Raw genomic sequence first — 21,564 nt, 5'->3', positions numbered from 1 at the left:
TGAAGCTAATGTCAATAACACTTTATTTTTAATTTAACTAAATTCAGCCAACTGTAGGAGAAACAAATCATGCTTCTTTTTATTATTAGTTTTAGTAGATGGTTGCCAGGGCAAAATTGGTAATTAGGGACAGTAAAGTATTCTTCAAATATTTTTTTCTTGTTATACATTTGTAAGCCCAGGAGGTTGTTAAATTGAGATACTTTATAGATGCAGAAAGGAAGACAAAAAAATCAGTAAATACATCTTCTCACATTCTTGGCTCATTAGCTAACCTGACCAATTTCCTTTCCTCTTCGTCAAACCCATTTTTTTTTGTTTTTTTGCTATTTTTTCCCTACTCTGAGCAATTTATCTTCGTGTTGCACTGATTCATATTATGACCTACGAAACTCCTTGTAAAAAGTCACACAACATGAATAAGAGAAGGAGGCTAATTGTGTAAGATAAATGCCAACCTAAAATATTGATAAAATATAATTTGATTTTAGCTCAAGGTAGAGAGAGGAAGGGCTGTTTAGTAGAATTTTTGTTAAATATACGGTGAGCTTAAGGAAGAGGAACAGCTGTTTGCCATCTTCACTGAAGTCAGATGTAGCTTAGACTTAATATGAGAGACATGAAGAAGAGATTTTTGTCTGTAGATTTCCAATGGGAATTTTAGTTAGAGGACCATGCAACCATAGAATTTTATTTCTTGTAAGATGTAGAGACATGTGAGATAATTTATGAGCCATTCAACTTAAAGGTAGGAGGAAAGATCAATTGGTATTTTAAGGGTTGCTCTTTTCCAATACCACATTATCCTGACTTCTTTGAGCCTCAGTTTTCCATCTCTGAGCTCCTTTGCTTTGAAGTTATAAAATACCACAGAGATCAAGGCTTACACTTCTAGCTGTTTGGGACAATGTCTGGTAGAGCATGAACAATGACAGAGAGTAAGCTGAGATCCTGAAGTTTTAGAGTTGTCTCTTTTGTCTCAAAATTTAACTCTTTCAAGTTCTTTCAGTGGAGGATTGTGCATGAAAGAGACACCTGCTTCTTACTTATTATCTAGACCTTGTCTATATCTATCTCACCAAGGTACAATCCCAAATACCAAATTTGCCCCAGTTCTCCCTGTGCCCTTGTTTCATGGCCAGTTGTGAAATTTTGTTCTCCATACTACTAAGAAAATAAATGTACAATGTGATAAGTAAATTACAATGTGATATGTAAAACGTGGGAGTTGTAGATTGAAGAAAGCATTTGGGCAAAGAAAACAAAATAAAGTCAACAAAATTCTTCAAGGTTGTTTTAAATGGTTATAAAGAGGAAACAGAACATAAAAAATAAGGTATATGAAGGTAAAGAATTTCGTGGAGGTTTCCAACTACACTTTAGCTATGGATATCTTTTCTTTTTTTCCCAAAAGAAAGCTTTTGAGCTACTTTAACATGGACCTTAGATAAGCACTGAAGTTCAATTGGAGAAACAGTAGGAAATCTGAAGCTTCTACTAAACCTCAGGTCATGTGGGAATAGTTTCAGGAACCATGCATTTCTGCTCACATAACCAGTTTTAAAACCATAGCCCTCAATGTTACAGTCAAGTTTTGAAGTAGCAAAAGGGCATAATTAGATTTACATTGATACCTTTACTATATAGCAATATATGATTTTTTCAAACCACATAAATTGAGACCATTAGAATTCCCTTTATGTCTTTTGCCTTAAACTAACTATCATCAAAACACAATGTAATGCCAGTAAGGCCATGAGAAAAGAAGGGAAGTGCTATTCTGGCCCCCTAATTCGGAGCAGGAGGGAGGGAATCTATCACTCCATGTATATGCAGGGCCGATTAAACCATGCGAGAATTTCTAAGATGAATAAGCAGCTCTTAATATCCTGTTTCTTCTACTTAAATTAATGAAAAAAAGCTTTGAGATGTATTTTGGGGTTTATTAACCTTTTCTTCTTAAAATGTCCATTTCTACCATCTCTGGAGATCTGCTGTCTTACTTATCCCTTAAGTCTCTGCTTTTATTAGCCAATGTTCATAACTGGAAGTATCTTCCCACCTCCGTTTCTCCTTCAAGATTAAACATTCTATGAAGAACAGGGTTCATGATTGGTGAATATTCATATATCTGTGTTAACTTATATGGGACAATGTATTAACTGTTAAAATATGAATGTATCATACAAGACTTTTTGATATTGGAGGCTTCACCTATGAGTCCTAACAAAGACACTCCTATTATACAACTTAACATTTTCACAACTAATGACCCATGTCTAAAAATGTAAACTTGAAGTATAACTTTAAAAATTTTGCTTTTGAATAATTATTATGTTTTCAGGTGTTTCTGGAGTCTGTTTTGTTTTCATCTTTTTGATTGCATTAAAAAGCTCACAGATTTTAGGAATTTGGATGTGTGTTATACCAGTCTAGATAATAAATGCTGATTACAATTAAAATACTAGGTCAAGTGAAAATTGGAGCCAAGTTTAAAATTATTTTTATATCTCTTCACTCTTAGCCAGCAAAATACCCATGCTAGATAAGATTATTGTTCAGAATTATTGCTGTCTTCATCAAAGCAGCTCATATATTCCTTGCTAATACCATGTAACACCCACTGCTTCTCTGTGGGAGGAATATACTTCACACCGCAACTGTCAGGGTTGAGGATGTGACTTATTTGGTGTATTTGTCAGCTTGTGCTGCAATAAGAAACTACCGTAGACGAGGAGGCTAAAACAACATTCATTTCTCACAGTTCTGGAGGTTGGAAGCCTGAGATCAAAGTGCCTGTAGGCTTGTTTTCTCTCGAGGCCTATCTCCTTGGCTTGCAGATGGTTACCTTCTTTTTGTGTCCTCACATGGCCTTTTTTCTGGGTGCACACATCCCTGGTATCTCTTGCTTTCTTCTTAAAAGGACACTAGTCCTGTTGGATTAGGGCCCCACCTTTATGACCATATTTAACCTTACTTGCCTCTTTAAAAGCCGTGTCTTTGAATACAGTAACATGGGCTGTTATATGCTTCAGCATGTGAATTCTGGGGGGACAGAATTTAGTTCATAACACCTGGGCTAATGGAACATGATTTAAAGATTTTGCAGATTCTAAGTAAAAGATGAAAGATCCATTTAATGGTTTTGCTACAGCTCTCTTTCCGCTGCCATGAGGCCACCATGTACTCAAACAGGGCTGCCTCTTTACCCTGGGCTCTGGATTAAACAGGACATTGAACAGAGCGGTAATCTACTTGTTAGCACCATGTAAGGAGAAAATCAAGTAAATCTTTTTGTTTTCACCATTATGATTTCGAGACTTTGATTTCTCTTGATGTCACAACTTTGCCCAGCAAGAGTTAAGTAATAAAGTAATCATTACTTATAAATAGAAAGCTTTTATTAAATTATGTGGCTTTGGTTTTGGAGTCAGGCTCCAGGCAGCAAGGGATTTATTATTAAAGGTTGAATAAAATGCAGTATCAAACTATTTGGTAAAACTATTAGCTGCAAGTACCTAAAAGGCAATTGATTAAGCAAACAGGCTCCTGGTGATGTTACTAGCATATCACTCTCTCCCCCAACCACTAATTAGCAACATTTACTAGAGCTACAAAAAGTGCTACAAGAAAAAGATGAACTCAGAAAGCATGGCCAGTTCAGAAGAATTAAAAGAGAAAAAATCCAGAAATTATCAGACTTGCAGGATTAAGATGTATTTTTCATTTCCAGTCTGTAAAAGATAAATTAAGAAATGTTTTGGGTGACAAGTCCAGTTAGGACTCAGTATTTGATTTAGACAAAATCCAGAGAATAGCATTCATATCCTCTTTGAAACCAACTAATTAAACAACATGCCATAATTCCTTTCAGTTGGACAAAAGGGCTCAATGAAAAGAGACTAAGGATGGAATTTTACAAGAAAGTCTGGTAATTTAATACAACTATATTTTAATTTAGAGATAGGCTTGCATATGCAAAATATCATGGATGTAACTACAGGTATGTTAAGATGACTATAAGAAAAACAATTTTAAAAATTCCTTTGCAGTTTTAGAGAATGGTTCTGCCAACAGGACCACAGTACAGGATTCAAATGGACCATGGCAATTTAAGACTTAAAATTAGTTTGGAACGTCTAATATTCTACAGGCAGAATAAAGGTTGGAAAATGTATCCTAATCTCCCTTGCTCCCCCAGAAGGAGGACATATTTTCTCGAGTCCTTTTCAGATTTTTTAATGGAAGATAAAGGAAAAGGAACAATCTCTCAAAGGTTGTAGTAAAACATTTTGGAGAATAAGAGATAGGGGAGCTACCACTAGAGCGCATAGTTAGAGACTTTGATGAAACATTAAGATTTCCAGTAAGATTTCAGAATGACCTGGTATTATCTGAGCATTCTAGTCTACTATTTGAGAATGAAAGCTTCTGAGTATGTGTGTATAATTGTATGTGTGTATGTGTGTGTGTGTGTGTGTGTGTGTATGTGAATGCATCAGAGAGACACAGAGAGAATAGTTATTTTAAAACAGACTCACATTCTTTCACAATTTCATAATATAGTATATACTATTATAGTTTTTGCATTATTTGAATTTTACCTATGTCAGTGTAGATTTTGTTAAAATTATTTTTATTTCTTTTTTTTTTCTGTTATCTCACTCCCTTTCATCTCTCTCTCTCATTCTCTCTGTCACATAACACACACACACACACACACACACACACACACACACACAGATGGCTTTTTGTAATAAAGAAGGAAACACAACTTTGGGCTAAGCAGCTGAATTAATACGTAGGCTGAGTTGACAATGACCTTCATAGAGAAATCTAAAGGAGTGAGAAGGTAGCATTCTCTGTCCAAAGAGTGAAACCTTTGTCAATTATTTTATGGTATGTCATTTTTTTCTTTCTTTCTTTCTTTTTAATGTTTGGTATCTATTCGACTTTCAGTTGTACGAAACTAATATTTGCATGGCTTTGTAAAAAATAAGATTTTTATCATAACTTTAAATCTGTTGGGTCCTGAGTTCAACACACTTCAGGAACAGAATGGAGGATAGTATGTGGATGTAGAGTCTAAGATTCTCAAAGCAAAAAGGAAGACAATAGACAGAATGGGGAAGTTGGTAGACATCTTCAAGCTCATATTTTTGTCTGTGTTAGAGGTATTTATAAATGGAAGTTTCTGAATCCTCTTGTTCTTGAAATTGTGTACATTTGGAACCTACTTTTCAGTTTTTTATCCTAAAAAATTACTTTAAATTTAAGGGGGCACATTTATAAATACCTTATATAAATACATCAAAATCTAAAATTTTATTTTTATATGTTAAATATTTATTTGTTGTTTACTCATTTATGTTGACACTATAGTGGTGTTTAGTTTATTATGCTGCTGAAGTATCTTCTTAGTACATGATGGGATATATTTAATACTGCAGAACATTTCTGTACTAGACATCACATTGCCTCAGTTCTGCTTATGGCCAATATCAGTCTACTCCTCTACAATGAGGAGACTAATGGGAATTCAAAGAGTAAAAAACATATTACATCCCAGTTCCTTGTTACACTAAGGTCATCTGAGAATCATTCTTCAGCTACCTATTAAGTAAGTTGTTTATTGTTAGGGGCCTCTGTTGAAGAGGAAAGGGGTGACTGTAATTGAAGGTGTTTATCTGGGAAGGTTCTGGGAATTTGAGAAAGACGAGGTCCCAGCCCTGAGCCAGTGGGAATGGAATTCAGTGATTAGAAGTCCACATAATGGGAAATAAGATATAATGAAGGAGACAAAGCCAACAAAGTAGGAACATGGAACAAGCTTGAAACAATTGCTAGGAGAAAGCAAACTAGGCCATTGTATCAATGTGCCTATGCAGTATTATTTAAGCTTGTGAAATTACAAAAAGTAAGAACCTCCTTTAGAGAGATTGCACAGAGACATTAAGTTTTAAGTAGCAGAATCAAATTCAATAAGGCAAAAATAGAAACTGCATTTTATCTTACAATTAGTTTCAAAATTAAATTAGGCATCTATGCTATCAGGCTGACTATATATCACATACTTAAACTCAAATTAATAACTATTTATTGTTAGCTTGCTGTATACATGTAATAAATTATAGTAAATAAAGAAATAAGAGTAAGACAGACTCAGATTTTCAGAAAATTACATTTCAACTTACGGGGACATAAATCAATGTTTGGATAACTGAAAAAACAAGGTATGCCAAGTTCCACATTAGGTATACAAAGAGATAATTAAAGGGATCCAGTGGAGGAAAACAACTTACCTAGTAGGAACACAAAAGTTTTTTTAAAAGATAATATTTGCTTGGAAATAAAAAAGAAAAATCTATATACTAGTAGAAAAATATGTAAATAAAGTTCAAGAATTAGAACAGTGAATGTATTTTTTCTAATTTGTCAAAATAATTATGTATATATGCATATATAATTATGTTTTCCATATATACATATACACACTATATATATACACATATACACACTCTATATATATACACACACACACACACACTCATGTAGTTGGGACTCCTGCAACTCATGTAGTTGGGACTATATATATATAAATGTAGTATGTGTGTGTGTGTTTGTGTAAATGGCAAAGGACTGACAAAATGATTGAGATTTATAGTATTTTTCCCCTCATTATCCATTTCCAAACTAATAATAATATCTACTCTCATAAACACATAAAACAAGTCGGGAAAATAAAAATTCACTCTTCTCATTGCAGTAATTACATATTTATTCTTTTGTTTCTTTAACCATGAAAAAAACATTTTGTACTTTTCACATAACAGAAAATATATATAAACTACTGGCATAAACAAAGTTTTTTTTTTTTTTTACAAAAGTTCCCATTTTTACAAAATTCATATTCTAGTGAGAAAATAGAGTAACTGATGAAGAGAATAGAGCTACTTGACAAATGATAGTCTTTCTAAGGAAATAACATTTAAATGGAAAACTTAATGTAATGAATCAAGTATAGGAAGAGCCAACAAAAGAATATGTCAGAATTCGGGAAGAAATGCAGAGTTGTTAGCGTGAGGAAGTACGCTATGGCAAGTCACAGGAAACAATAACTATGACATTCCAACTCTTCACATCAAGTGGTGGAGTCAATTCCCCCTCTACTTGAATGTGGGCTGACTTGGTGACTTTCTTTAGCAAAAAGAATATGGTGGAAGTGACTATGTGCCAGTTTTAAGATGAGGCCTTGACACTGCAACTCTTGTACTTGGGTCTCCTGCTATTTCCATGAGAACCAGCCCAAGCTAGCCTGCTGGGAGATAAAACATTACGCAGAACTTAGTTTATTTATCTCATTTGTCTAAGCCATGGACCCAAAACTTATATAAGAAAGCCCAGCCAAGAAGAGCCAAGGTGAAATGCAGCTGATCTGTTAGATGACCATGGTTACATGATCAACTCCAGCCAAGATCAATGTAGCTTGATCAAGATCAAAAGAACTGCAGACCCAACATATAGAATCTCGGCGCAACAAGGAATTGTTATTTTAAGTGACTAAATTTTAAGGCGAGTTGTTAATCAGCTATAGATAATTGATACAATATCTTAAACAATAATACATTTTTAATTTCACATTATAAGAAATTCTAAATCGGCTCACTCTGTATACCAATATCACCAAGGACCCAGATGTTCTGCCAACTTCAGCATATTTTTGCTTGTTTTTTCATTTGTTTTTATTTTTTGTCTTTACACTGCCAGTCTTTCTGACAGGATGACGGATACATTTCAAAGCACCATTTATTGTTATAATGGCACTCAAGGTAGGAAGAAAAGATAGTTCTTTTCCTCATTTCTCTCTTATTTGTTTTTTCAGGAAAATAAAATCTTACCCAGAAGTCACTCAGCACACTTCTGGCCAAAATTGAATCATTTACCCACTGAAACCCATCATACATAAAATAAATTGATCGGAAATTGACCACGTTTTAATGTTATGATTTATTCCATAGGCGTGCTGTCACTCAGATTAATCACCTAAACATTAAAGAAGATGATGAAGAAAACTGATAGAAAAACAAAACACTAACACATTAAAATTTTTTAAATGCTAATTACTCTGAAGTCTGCATGCATGTTAAGATGCACGTTGGAAAAGAGGGCAGGAATCATTCATACAAAGAACCGTAATAAAGATTTTGGATTTTCAAATAAGTGAGAAAAAAATATAGCAGCAGTTAAGGAGAGTGGTGAATGGATTATAGATGAGACAAAGAAGAGGAGAATCGGAGAAAAAAAGGAAACTAATTAGGAGACTACTTTCCTAAGTCCAAGTGACAAAATATGACTAGTATGACATAGACTAGACTAGAAAAGCTATGAATAGCCAAAAGTGTATGGGTTTGTAATGAGATTTAGGTACAGACTTGCTAATGAAGCACTTTCTGTCAGGGAATCATACCACTCAGGATTTATTCCACTGTTTGTGTCACTGGAGTTCATGGTTTGGCCATTTTCTAAAACCGACTGATACTGGGGCAACGTTTGGGAGAGGGAAGGAGTGTACTGAGAACGTTAAATGTAAAACACCCATTAGACATTTAAGTGGAGCTGTTCAGAAAGCAATTTGATACATGAACCTATATCAACTAAGGATTTAGTATTGGAAATACTGACTGAGGGTTCAGTATTTTGATAGTATTTGAAGCACTGGGCAAGAATCAAGTTGCATAGCAGAAAGTAGAGAAAGACTGCATCTACCAGCATTACTTCTCCAAACTCATCTCTCATTACCTAAAATTGTACAATTGTATAATACACAGACTCAAACTTTATATATTAAATAGAATCCTAAAGTAAAACATGGGTTCAAATGTAAACATGCTGCCCACTTTCAAATTTTATTGATTTACTGCTAATTTGTAAAATGCCTTAGAGGGTGTAAAATAGTTACTAAGGCTTTTTTTTTTTTTTTTTTTTTTTTTTTTTGTGAGATGGAGTCTTGTTCTGTCACCTCGGCTGAAATGCAGTGGTGCAATATCAGCTCACTGCAACCTCCCCCTCCCGGGTTCAAGCAATTCTCTTGCCTCAGTCTCCCGAGTAGCTGAGACTACAGGCACCTGCAACCATGCCCAGATAATTTTTGTATTTTTAGTGGAGATGGGATTTCATCATATTGGCCAGGCTGGTCTTGAACTTCTGACCTTGTAATCCACCCTCCTCCGCATCCCAAAGTGCTGAGATTACAGGTGAGAGCCACCGCACCTGGCCCTTAAGCTTTTAAATATTGCTGTGATTTGCTTCTTGGGAGCATTTAGCTCAGTAAATACCAGATCAACCCACCAACTTGTGATAGTTTAATACATGTGAAAATCACCATTCCAGGGAAATCTTACAGTATCAAGCTTTACAAGGAAATAATTAGATGCATCTTCGGAGCTTTTATTTTGCTTTGTTTCTTATATATGGTGACTTCAAGTGGGGTAACAATATGCTGTGGTAGCACATTGCTATTAAAATTTTAAAAAATAGTCTATGTTTGCATAACTAAGACCAGTTCAATTTTGCAAGCATGTAGGGCAAGTCTACTCTATTTCTATGGAACCCAAATTTAAACTTTGTTCACTTACAACTATATGAATATATAATTCCTCCCATCTTCATTGTTCTCACAGATTTATAACTGCTTCATGTAATTTTCCTTAGAAGATTACTTTATGCAGAAGTATTTAAAAACTAAAAACACAATTTGTTATAAAAGTGCTTACTAATTGAATTTATATTCATTATTTTTGATACAAAGTCACTTAAAAATTAATAGCACATATAAGATCCCACAATTCCACTTCCAAACATATATTGAAAAGAATTAAAAGCATGGACTCAAATGGAAATTTTTACACCAATGTTCATAGCAGCATTATTCAAAACAGCCAAAGGTGGAAGCTATCCAAATGTCCAAAAACAGATAAATGGATAAACAAAATGTGGTATATACATGCAAGAGATTACAACTCAGCCTTAAAAAGAAATGAAATTCTGATAAAGGCTACAACGTGAATGAATCCTGAATACATTATGCTAAGTGAAATAAACCAGAACCGGAGTCGAAAGGCAACTACTGTTTCACGTATCTGAAGTGCATAAAATACTCAAATACATAGATACAGGAAGCAGAATAGAGGTTACAAGGGGCTGGAAGCGAAAAGGAATGGGAAGTTGTCTAATGGGTACAGAGTTACAGTTTAGGAATATGAAAAAGATGTGGAGATGCATAGTAGTAGTGATGATTGCACAATGTAGTGAATGCACTTAATGACACTAAAGTGTACATTAAAAAGTGGTTAAATGGTTAATTTTATGTTATGTATATTTTATCACACAAAAAATGTAACAGCACCAAATGGCCTAGATCAATTCATATGTGGTACAGTATTGTTTTTCTCCTTTCTCTTTTCTAGTTTGAAGTGGGCTTTACTGTCAATAAATCAGCTTTCACAAAATAGATTTGGCTTATTTTCTTCATAAAATACCCCTACATACCATTGATGAGTGTTACTGATTCTATTTTCACATAGTCTAAATGTATTATGTACATAATAATAAAATATCAGATTATCCAATATCCGTTTACTAATAGCATTTGAGTTCCAGTACTTCGTGAAACCATTGCTACTGTCTCATAGAATCACTGTTCATATTCACTTGGTTATAAGCCCTAAAATGGCTGGCATCACAACAGTGTAGTGCATTATTGTATCTGCAGTGCTTAACACAGCTCCATTCACATAATAGTTGCTTAATGAGTACCTGTTTACAAAAATGAACTAACACACTAATGATGGGTTTATTTCTTGTCCTTATTTTGTTGTTCTGTCACCATAATACTTCTTGCTTCACCTTTTCAAATGGAGTGATATACTTGGTAGAAAAAAAAAAAAAAAAGGAGAAGAAGATAAAAAACTTATTATAGAGAAGCAATGAGAACCCAGCTGAGGGATGGTAATAAACAGGGTCTTGCTGAAAAATACATGGAACATTTCAAGGTAATCATATACTATAAAAAGAGAATAAAATCTAAGACTAGGTTAAAAGCAGCAGATTTTCCTAAATATGAAAAGTAGTCGTTCTAATCCACTCTACCTTCTCCTAGTAATATTATCCAAAATCTTTTGTCCAATTAGGGGCACCAGATATAAAGAGAGGCATTGACAAGGTTCCTGAATCGAATGAAGTTGGATGTGTTTTCACAGTGCCAATTGAGGTTGACAAGTGGGAAAGAGATGTTTGCCGAGCAGGGAAAGAATATTTGAAGTCCAGAGGAACTGATTACACAGATGACCCCAAGAACCAAGGTGAATGAAGCTGTACATATGAGATGCATCTTTCCTTTGCACTTTGAAAACTGGAATATTGCTTTGATTGTTCTGACAAAGTACAATCATTCTCAATGTTCTTTAAAACTTCTATTAGGATTCATAAGGTCCAGGAGACTGGTAAGCAATTATTGGCATCTTGTGTTCATTTCCTTGACAATTTCATAACCCTTATTCACCTGCCCAGCCACATGTTCCCATTCAAAAGTCCATGCTTCCGCATAATCACTTAATAACTTGATTTCCTGGATGCAACCATTTGTAAACTTCCTCACCTAATATTATTTGTGAATCAGTGACACAGAAATAGTAAACATTTGAACATTTTATAAAGTTAAATTAAGATAATTTAGTTATCAAGTGAAGCAACAGTCTTACTAAACTTTCTGATCAGACAGTATCTGTTGTTTTGGGATACAAATTTTAAGAGACACTTTGGTAAATTAGACAGTGTCTAGAAAAAATAACTGAAAGTGTCTGAAAGAGAAGACAGAAGAAATGACTGACTAGATTAGGAATATTAACCTTGAAAAGGCAATACTTAAATGACATGGTAGCAGCATTCAAATACTTGAATTGCTTTTCAATAAGCAGGAACAGTGAATCCATTCTGTCACCTCGAAGTAACATACTAAGAACGATGGTTAAAAATTATAAAAGAAGATGAATTTGGTTTATAATAAGAATGATGTTTTTAAATATTTTGATCTTCCAGAAGTAAAACATTTAGCCCTATAAGGTGAATTTACCAAAAGTTCAAAATTTTAGCCATGATCAGATTACTATATATGCAAGATGACAAGAAATAGATTTTAATAGATTATAAGTGGGATACTGGAGCATATTTTATAATGTATTTTATTCTTACTATAACTTAATATAAATAGCATTATTTATACTGTATATATAGAAAATGATATCGAAACTCTCAGTAGCTAGACAAGTCTATAGCAGTAATGAGTGGTAGAATCTGAATTTCAGTTGAGTTCTCTAGACCACAAAAATTTCCCTTTGAACTGCATGCTATACAGTACTGGAAAACATTAGAAAGAAGAGAAACAAAATGGCAGTAGCAATTTTCTCTGGGTAGTAGAATTAAATTTGTACACTTTTACTTACATGTATTACAAAAATTTCCCTAGTAAATATTTATTATATTAAATAAAAGCATGGCTATGTTGTGTTTTAAGGCAGAAATTAGAAGAATGCCTTATTTCAACTAATCTCTTCTAATTGCAAATATTTTATTGTATTTAGGAATTTCTCTTCCAAATACATTGTTTTAGCTTTTTATTTTGAAATAATATAAATCAAGAGAAAAATAGCAAGATTCAAGGAACTCATGCATAGTAGGAGTTTCCCTGTTATAATTTACATTTGTTTTTTCTTCTCTTCTCTCTGTATGTGTATATATTTTATGTACATGTATGTCTCTCTCTCTCTCTATCTACCTATCTATCATCTATATATTTGCCTTCCTGTCACTATCTCTAAAGTTCTACTTCAACACCACAGGATTCATTCAAATCTTCTTTCTCTTTTTGTAAATTTCCTCATTACTAAAAGATATGGCACCCATTTTTATCAAAACATTATGTATTTGTCTTATCAATCATTGTATATGTGACGAACATCCCAACCACGACTACCATTTCCTCAGTCTGAACCAAACTGGCCCCTACCGTGCCAGTTTTCACCTCAGTCAGGGCCTACTCTATCTACCTCATCAAACAAGAGTAGTGCTTAATTTTGCCAGATTCGCAAAAGGGGCTAGCATGATGCAAAGAAGAAAGGGAGGCTACCTCTCAGTACGCATTTGATTTTTACAATATTTTATATATTCTTTTCTTTAAACATTTCTTTCCAGGAACATGTATTATCCAGATGTTGGATCTTTGCTATACAGGGTTTAAAACTATCACATCTTTTATAATTTTCATTTCTACTTTTCTTTTCCATTATCGTAGGACTTTATTTAGTTTGTTTGTTTATTTATTTATTTATTTTTGAGACAATGTCTGTCTCTGTTGCCCAGGCTGGAGTGCAGTGGTGCAATCTCGGCTCACTGCAACCTCTGCCTCCCGGGTTCAAGTAATTCTCCCACCTCAGTTGCCTGAGTAGCCAGGATGTTAGACACCCACCACCAGGCCCAGCTAATTTTTGTATTTTTAGTAGAGACAGGGTTTCACCATGTTGGCCAGGCTGGTGTTGAACTCTTGACCTCAGGTGATACATCCACCTTGGCCTCCCAAAGTGCTGGGAGTACAGGTGTGAGCCACTGTGCCCAGCCTCCTCACAGGACTTTTAAAATGAGTATTTAATTTTTTTTTTTTTAATTTAAAAAGTGGGAGTATTCCACACCAATAATTTGATTACCTGAATTTCAATTGTGTTTATGGTTGACTTCAATAATTTAATTTTAATTTTGCTATTACATTGTGGTTAACTTGCAGAACTTCCTTACATCAACACTCGTTTCAATAGAAATGAAACTTTTGTCATTGAGTCTTATTTTGTTCTTTTCCAGTGGTCTCTTGATTTTGTCTTTAAGTGATCGAGTAGATATATTACTTTTTTTCTTTTTTTATTGGCAATCATAATCAGAGTTACACTGTCTTTGCCATATTCTTATGTTTAGCATATTTTATGTATCTATGTTTAGTAAATACAATATGTAGATACATATTTACAGTAAATATAAAAATATACATATTTGTTTATACTTTTCTAAAGAGTTTTGTATAAATTTAATGCCTTTTAAGAATCAAGATGAAAATTAGTTATCTTTGTTTACGATGCTCCTGAGAATTCTAAAATTTTCTGCTAGAGAGCAGAGCAATTTGTAGAACTCCACTCCCAGTTGCCAGTGTTTGGCAAGTATTCTATTAATGAAGACTTGCAATTTTGATAGAACAAATCAGAACTTTCTTCTTCTGTTGCCTGGAAATGATATTTATCTCAGATGTCATATGTGAAAAGTCACATTTTCCTCCACATACTGCACTTCCCATGCTCCTTGCCTGTGTTCCTGTCTACTTGTCTATAGGCACTGTTGGTGTAATGGTGACGGCTCATACAGGCTTTCAACGAGCCTGTTGAGCACATGTCTTTCCAACTTCCTGTTCATGAATGATACACTGGTGGCTTAAACAGGAACATTGTGGAAATATTTACAATATGAGAGAGGCAAATACTACAAATGAGAGCTTGCATTTCTGCAAAGCCTGCTGTTGAACAGTCAGAAAAATACCACCAGATCAACAACTTTCCCTACCTCCTATTAAAACAAAGGTATTTCTATGTTTAAGAGGGGTTTCTGCTCTGAAATATGCAAGGTGTAGTTCTCATTTAATTTCCATACTATTAGTAGAAGAAAAAATTCCTCACCAATTCAATAATTTGACTATCTTAATTTATATGCTATTATATCACAAAGATTTTCTTTTCATAAGAAAGCTGAGAGGCTAAAAAGTGGGAGAAAACTTAATTTTTTTTTCTGGGATTTCTAGTCCAGCAACATTTTAACTTAAAAGCTTTAATTAAAAGTATTTTAATGACTTTTTCTATAATTTAGCAATAGAAGTGATTTGTTATAGTCATCCTTCAAAGTGCAAATGCTAAATTGTTATTATTTAAATCAAACATGTACTTGTAAGGTACAACGGAGCTGGAAATTGCAGCATTTTACTATTTCTTTTCTGCCTTTTACTTTTTCATGGTTATAAATTTTTGAATATTGAAGATAACTTAAAGTGTAGTTAGTTTTTAACTTTCAAGACATGATTACCCCACCTTCTATTCTTTTTAAATAACACAATAATTCATTTATTATCAAATATTTGTTTAATGTCTAATCTAACAAAGACATTCTTATTGAAAAGGTGTAGACACAACAAGTATTCAGGGCTTCATGGTGTTATCATTCTGTTTGGGAATTTTCAGTTTAGATTATTATTTACTTGTTTATTTTGAGAAAACGGCATTACTTCACTTTTTTTAATCCACCTATCTCTAAAATCTGATTCTGCTGTAGCGTTTTGTCTTTGACAATATATTCAGCTTTTACATTGTGACTTGCTTCAGGCAAAGGCAATAAAGACAGCATCAGCTGAATCATCTTAAAAATATGAAAGAATATCTCTCTCTAAACTTCTGTGGCCTACAATTTGCTTCCACATAAAGAGTCTTCTTTTAAAATAAATGTACCAGGTAACATGACTATATACACAGATACCTGTTTATTCATATTGTTTACATCACAATGTGTGTAAAGTATCTATAAGGAATATATTTAAAGTATATGTGTTTAACAGTTTTCCTTCTTACAATGAAATTTGCTTACAAGGATATTTGGTTAGTGTCACTGGGCTTTGAGTACTTTTTAAGGTCAGGAATGTTAATGAATACCATGCAGAAATCTTCTTGCAGTTATTCTGTATTTCTGGATTAATTTTTTGTGTAAGTAAGTAAGTGTGTGTGTGTGTGTGTGTGTGTGCATCTCTCTGTGTGTGTATTTGTGTTTAATAATAGAGGCATAAGAACACGAACAACAGTGTTCACTTATCTATGGTTATACTGCAGTCAAAAGATACATGTATGCGAAATAAAACTAGTCTCTGATCTGAGTGCCCTTTATAACCTTTCCCTGTAAACATTAGACAATCTAGAAATAAAATATTGCATTTCAAAAATGTATAAGTGATCCTACCAAAAGAGAAAAAATAAATAAATAAATAAATAAAAATCAGGTATTGTAAATAGAGACAAACCAACAACAGATTTGTGGGCTTATGAGTTGACAAGATGAGGCCACTGGTCAGTATGGGAAGGGGTAGAGGAGAGGGTAACCTAAACTAAATCTAAGCTCTAAAAAACAAACTGTGATTTGTAACTGTAATGTGTAGAGTGGAAGTAAAGATCTTGTCCTAGTGGTGGGGTTTTCAAAAACTTGTGTCTTCAAGAAAAGGAGAATAAACCATTACTTGTTTGTTCAGGGAGGTAGCACAAGGTTTATCTCTACTCAAATCCTGGATAGACAAATAAAAGTCTACTGTGGAATACAAAGAAATCATTAAAAACCAAGTGTACATCAACTATAGAGCTTAAATCTAAATTACAAAGCTTCTTCATGGAGGAGAACACGGGGACAAAATTTAACATAAAATTCGTAAGGCACTTTGCTAAAATCAAAACAAAACAACAATAACTACTGTCAAAGGATGTAGCCACAACCTGAAAAACGTTTATCCCATCATACAAAACAAACATCTGCAAAAAATGAGTATACATTAAAAATGTACGACCGGGCGTGGTGGCTCATGCCTATAATCCCAGCATTTTGGGAGGCTGAGGCGGGCAGATCACCTGAAGTCAGGAGTTCGAGACCAGTCTGACCAACATGGAGAAACCCCAGCTCTACTAAAAATACAACATTAGCCGGGCATGGTGGCACATGCTTGTAATCCCAGCTACACAGGAGGCTGAGGCAGGAGAATCACTTGAACTCAGGAGGTGTAGGTTGCGGTGAGCTGAGATTGCGCCATTGCACTCCAGCCTGGACAACAAGAATGAACAACTCCATCTCAAAAAAAAAAAAAAAAAAAAAACAAAAAAGAAAAAAAAAAGAAAAGAAAAGAAAAAGGAAAACTTACAAGCCATTGTGATCAGAATCAGTAAGAGAGACAAGTAGGAAAATTAGTCCTTCAGTTCTCAAATGCGTAAGGTAATGAAACAATCTGAAAATGATTACCAAATATGTCCTGTACCTGACCACTTCTTATAGTCTTCACTACTACAGTCCATTCCAAGCAACTCTCATCTCTCGCCCAAAGTATTGAGAGCTCCTAAATCATTGTTACTGCTTCCACAGTGCCAACTGTGAAGTGTTCCCCTCTTACGAGGCAAAGAAAACATGCTAAACCTTCAGTCACGTAACCCCTTTTCTCAGAACTTTCTGCTAGTTTTCTTGCTCACAAATAGCAATAACTGAGATTTTAGCAATGGCTTAAAATGTCTGTCATGCTATGCTCCCGACCTCTTGCCTCCCTCGTTTCATTTTCTGTTTCTCTTCCCTTCGTTTGCATACCACAAGCCACACTGACCTCCTTGCTATTCCGTGAGTATGTGAGGCATTCTCCCAGGTCAGGACCTTTGCATTTGTTGTCCTTTCTGCTTGGTACAATTTCCCATAGGATTTCTCTCAGTTACTTTAAATGTTTACTCGACTGTCTCCTTCTCAGTGAGGTCTTATTCCTACCCAATCCAAAATCCAAAACTCTAACCCAATGCCCAACTCCCTCTTTACTCTTAGAGCTTTTTTTCCTGCTTTACATACTATCTAATAAATCATATCTTATGCATATTTATTTCCTTATTGTCTTTCTGCTAGAAGCTAACTAAACTTAATGAAGTTCAAATTTTTTCTATTTTATTCTTTGTGTTTTGGAGCACCAAGAACAAATCCTAAAATATTTGTGTCTAATATACTCAATAAATACACATTGAAACAATAATTATGCAAGAGTTTATAAACATATAAAGTAAATTTGTATACCAACTCCAAACAATTAAAAACCATCATAAAACCATTATAATAGCAAAAAAAAAAAAAAAAAACATAGAAAACTTAAGCGATGGAAAATCTCACTATGAAAAATTACACAATTTTATTAAAAGAGATAAAAGATGAAAATATATAGAAATACAAATAATTTACATGAGTTGGAAGGATTTACACAATAAAGATGAAAATTTTTCCCAATTAATTTCTGAACTCAATGTAATTTCAATCAATACACAAACATGATTTTTCCAGGGTTATGGTATATAAATCCAACCTAAATTTCATACAGATGATAAAAGTAGTAAGATTACCAAGATATGTTTCAATTAGATAAAAACAGTAGAGAGAAGGCAGGATGTGTAGACCTGCTCTAACAAACATCATCTTTCAAATAGAGAATATTTCATATAGGCACTCGTTTGGTGGAGAAAGAAAAATAATGCCTTATAAGAAAAAGTGAAGCTAGAAACATGTTCAGATATTTTTTTAGAAACTGATGCATGTGGTAGGCAGTAAACTAGTCCCCCAAATATGCCCATGTCCTAATCCCTGCAATATGTGAATATGTTACTATATATGGTGAAAGGGACTTTGCAGATGTGATTAAGATTTTGAGATAAGAAAATTATCCTAGATTATCCAGATGAGCTCAATGTAATAAATAATAAAAATCCTTCTAAGTGAAAGAAGGAGGCAGAAGTGTCAAAGAAGGAGATGTCATGATGGAAGCAGAAGCGGGAATGATACCATTGCTAACTGGAAGGCAGTCACAAGCCAAATAACAAAGGTGATCTCCAGAACGTGGAAGAGGCAGGGAAACACCTTCTCCTCTAGATCCTCCGGAAAGAATACAGCTCTGCATACTCATTGATCTTAGCCCACTGAAACACATTTTGGACTCCTGAGGGTCATGTCAGTAATCCATATGATTATCTTCCTAAGATTGAAGGGAATAACTGATGACAAATAGTTATCTGTAAGGCTTCCCACCTAACCAAAGAACTTAAAAGAAATGGGACTAGGAAGAAGTGTGTGTGCGTGTGTTTTAATCAATGTGTGTGTTATTTTTCTAAATGTCAGTTAGTACTATATCATCATGTGGAGAATACAGCATATTTTAATAAGAATATTTCAGTTTTTCAAGTATCATCTATTTCACTGTAAATAATAACCTACAACACCATTTCACCAATACTGGTAATCACATACACAACCTTTTAAACTGTTGAATTTATTTAATTAAATCTGTAGCCTTTGTTAGGAACAAAAGTTTAGTTTCTTAAGCTGGGCATGCTGTTTGTTTATTTCACTGAATGGAAGTATATTATGGTCATTTCAAGAGAAATAAATGCAACGTAGTGCACAAGAAATTAATCATAAACATTATTTCTATATAAGGAATTCCCGAAGAAAATCCTGTTAGACTTGCAACTTTTTTGTTAATAATGTACATGTTTCATCTAGGGAACAAAATCAAGATTAATTGAATGGGAATATCCAAGTTTAAGACTGCAATAGAATCATGACTTAATTAACATCAAAATCTCATGGTGTCCTTCAAGTGACACCATAAAGAAATATCAGTAGAGAGGAGTTTAAAATTAATTAAACATCACAGTGAATAATAACCCACATATGCCTTTAGTAAAATAAGCTGCAGGTTAAGTTAAACAAGAAGAAATTAGGAATTTTGCTTACTTGTGAATAAAATAGACATTTGATGTTTGATAATATTGTGGGACTATTTGTATTGAAACATACATAATTGTTTCTTTTTAATTCATGCCTAATTATTTTACTAATTGATCAAGAAGTCTTACATTACAGTATTACCCTTTATTATCCCCATATTTTACACCGAGGGAGGAATACTTGAGGCAAAAGGGATTAGAAAACACACAATATAATATTACAATCGTATTTCTGAGTCTTTGGTCCAGCACAAAGTTATGTTACTGAATGTGCATGCCCTTCAAAATTTCCAACAATAGAATCTAATTAATTGTCTTAATCAAAGTTTGACCTTGGAAAAACTGGCAATTCCACTTACCAGCTTCATTGACTTCAGCAAGCTGGTTAACATTTCTGCTTCATTTTCTTCATCAATGCAAAATGAATACTGTTATTTATATTTAGCATTAACAAAACACTAAAATAAGGGAAATAATGAAAATACGTATTGTTTTTCTCTTTTTGATAAATGTCCTCTCCACTACTCTTCCTTCTCTTTGTGAAAAGAAGAGATTTGAATTACAATTGCTCACTTTCTTTTCTCTCTTTTATTCCCTCTCTCACTCTCTTTGATGTATATATTTAATATATTTTATATCTAATTTCAATATTTTATTGCAAGCCTAAAAATCTGCATCGCTGCCTGTTTCTATATTGAGCCAATGATTTAAATGTAGACTTATTGTTGGCCACATTATTTGTTGGTATTTAAATGTCATCTTTCAAACTCAAAATAAAATTATCCTGTTTTCTTGGCAGCTTCTCAAAGGTAACGCTCTGCTTTATTCGGTCTTTTGGTTTTGGTCCTCACATTGGTCTCTCTCAAGCCCCACTGTATCCCTTGAATCTCTTTCCACACTTTGTAGTGCTCACCCACCTCCTCTCAAAGGAATCCAATTCTACTTTGCCTCAGGGTCTAGCTCAAATTCCTTTTTGACTGACTGCTAGTACTTACTGACAGATGCTCATATAGATATATTTCAATTATATGTCCTATTTCTCTAAGAATGAAATATAAGTCCCTTGAAATCAGTCTATGAGTAGGGTCTTTTGATTTCAAGTAACAAGGAATTAACTTTGCCCAACTTTAGAAAAAAAAAGATAATTTATTGGCAATATATTGGGAAGCATGTTGTATTTATTGAATAGGTTACTAACTTGCAAACAGGTGAGAAAATAGAATAGCTAGCCAGGTGCTGTGGCTCACACCTGTAATCCCAGCACTTTGGGAGGCCGATGTAGGTGGATAACCTGAGGTCGGGAGTTCAAGACCAGCTGGACCAACCTGGAGAAACCCTGTTTCTACTAAAAATACAAAATTAACCGGTCACGGTGGCGCTTGCCTGTAATCTCAGCTACTCAGGAGACTGAGGCAGGAGAACTGCTTGAACCCAGGAGGCAAAGATTGCGGTGAGCCAAGATCACACCATTGCACTTCAGCCTGGGCAACAAGAGTGAAACTCCATCTCAAAAAAAAAAAAAAAAACAGAAAACAAAACAAAACAAAACAATCAGATACTGTCTGGCTCCCTTCCAGGTGTGAGTTCAGCACTACTGCCTTGATGTGTTTTGTTTTCACTTGCCCTCAATCTCTCCATTAAAAATTCAGTCCCAGCAGGAAAAATTAGTTAAGTTAGCTGAGTTTAGATTGCATTATTTTCCCTCTATTTCTGTACCAGGAAAATCAGAAGACATTTTTTGATCAAGATAGCTTCCGGATCCTTTTAAATTTCTGAAATGGTAGGATAGAGCTACTTTGTTTACTAAACCACCAAGACTGCAAACAATATTAGGAAGGAAATTCACACAAAGGAAATTAATATGCTCTTAAGAAAAAAATATGCTAAAAAGAAGAAGAACAAACACTACTAGATGTATGAGACAAATTTT

At 34.0% G+C, this 21,564-nt stretch overlaps 1 pseudogene; it reads left to right on the top strand.

Annotated features, from left to right (window-relative positions):
• The first annotated feature begins 7,780 nt into the window (after positions 1-7,780).
• LOC141410254 (uncharacterized) overlaps positions 7,781-21,564 on the top strand; it is a 102,694-nt pseudogene continuing 88,910 nt past the window's right edge.

Source organism: Macaca fascicularis, chromosome 5, assembly GCF_037993035.2.
Source record: "Macaca fascicularis isolate 582-1 chromosome 5, T2T-MFA8v1.1".
NCBI lineage: Eukaryota > Metazoa > Chordata > Mammalia > Primates > Cercopithecidae > Macaca > Macaca fascicularis.
The sequence above is the reverse complement of the archived record's forward strand: the minus strand, read 5'-3'. Positions and strand labels throughout refer to the sequence as shown.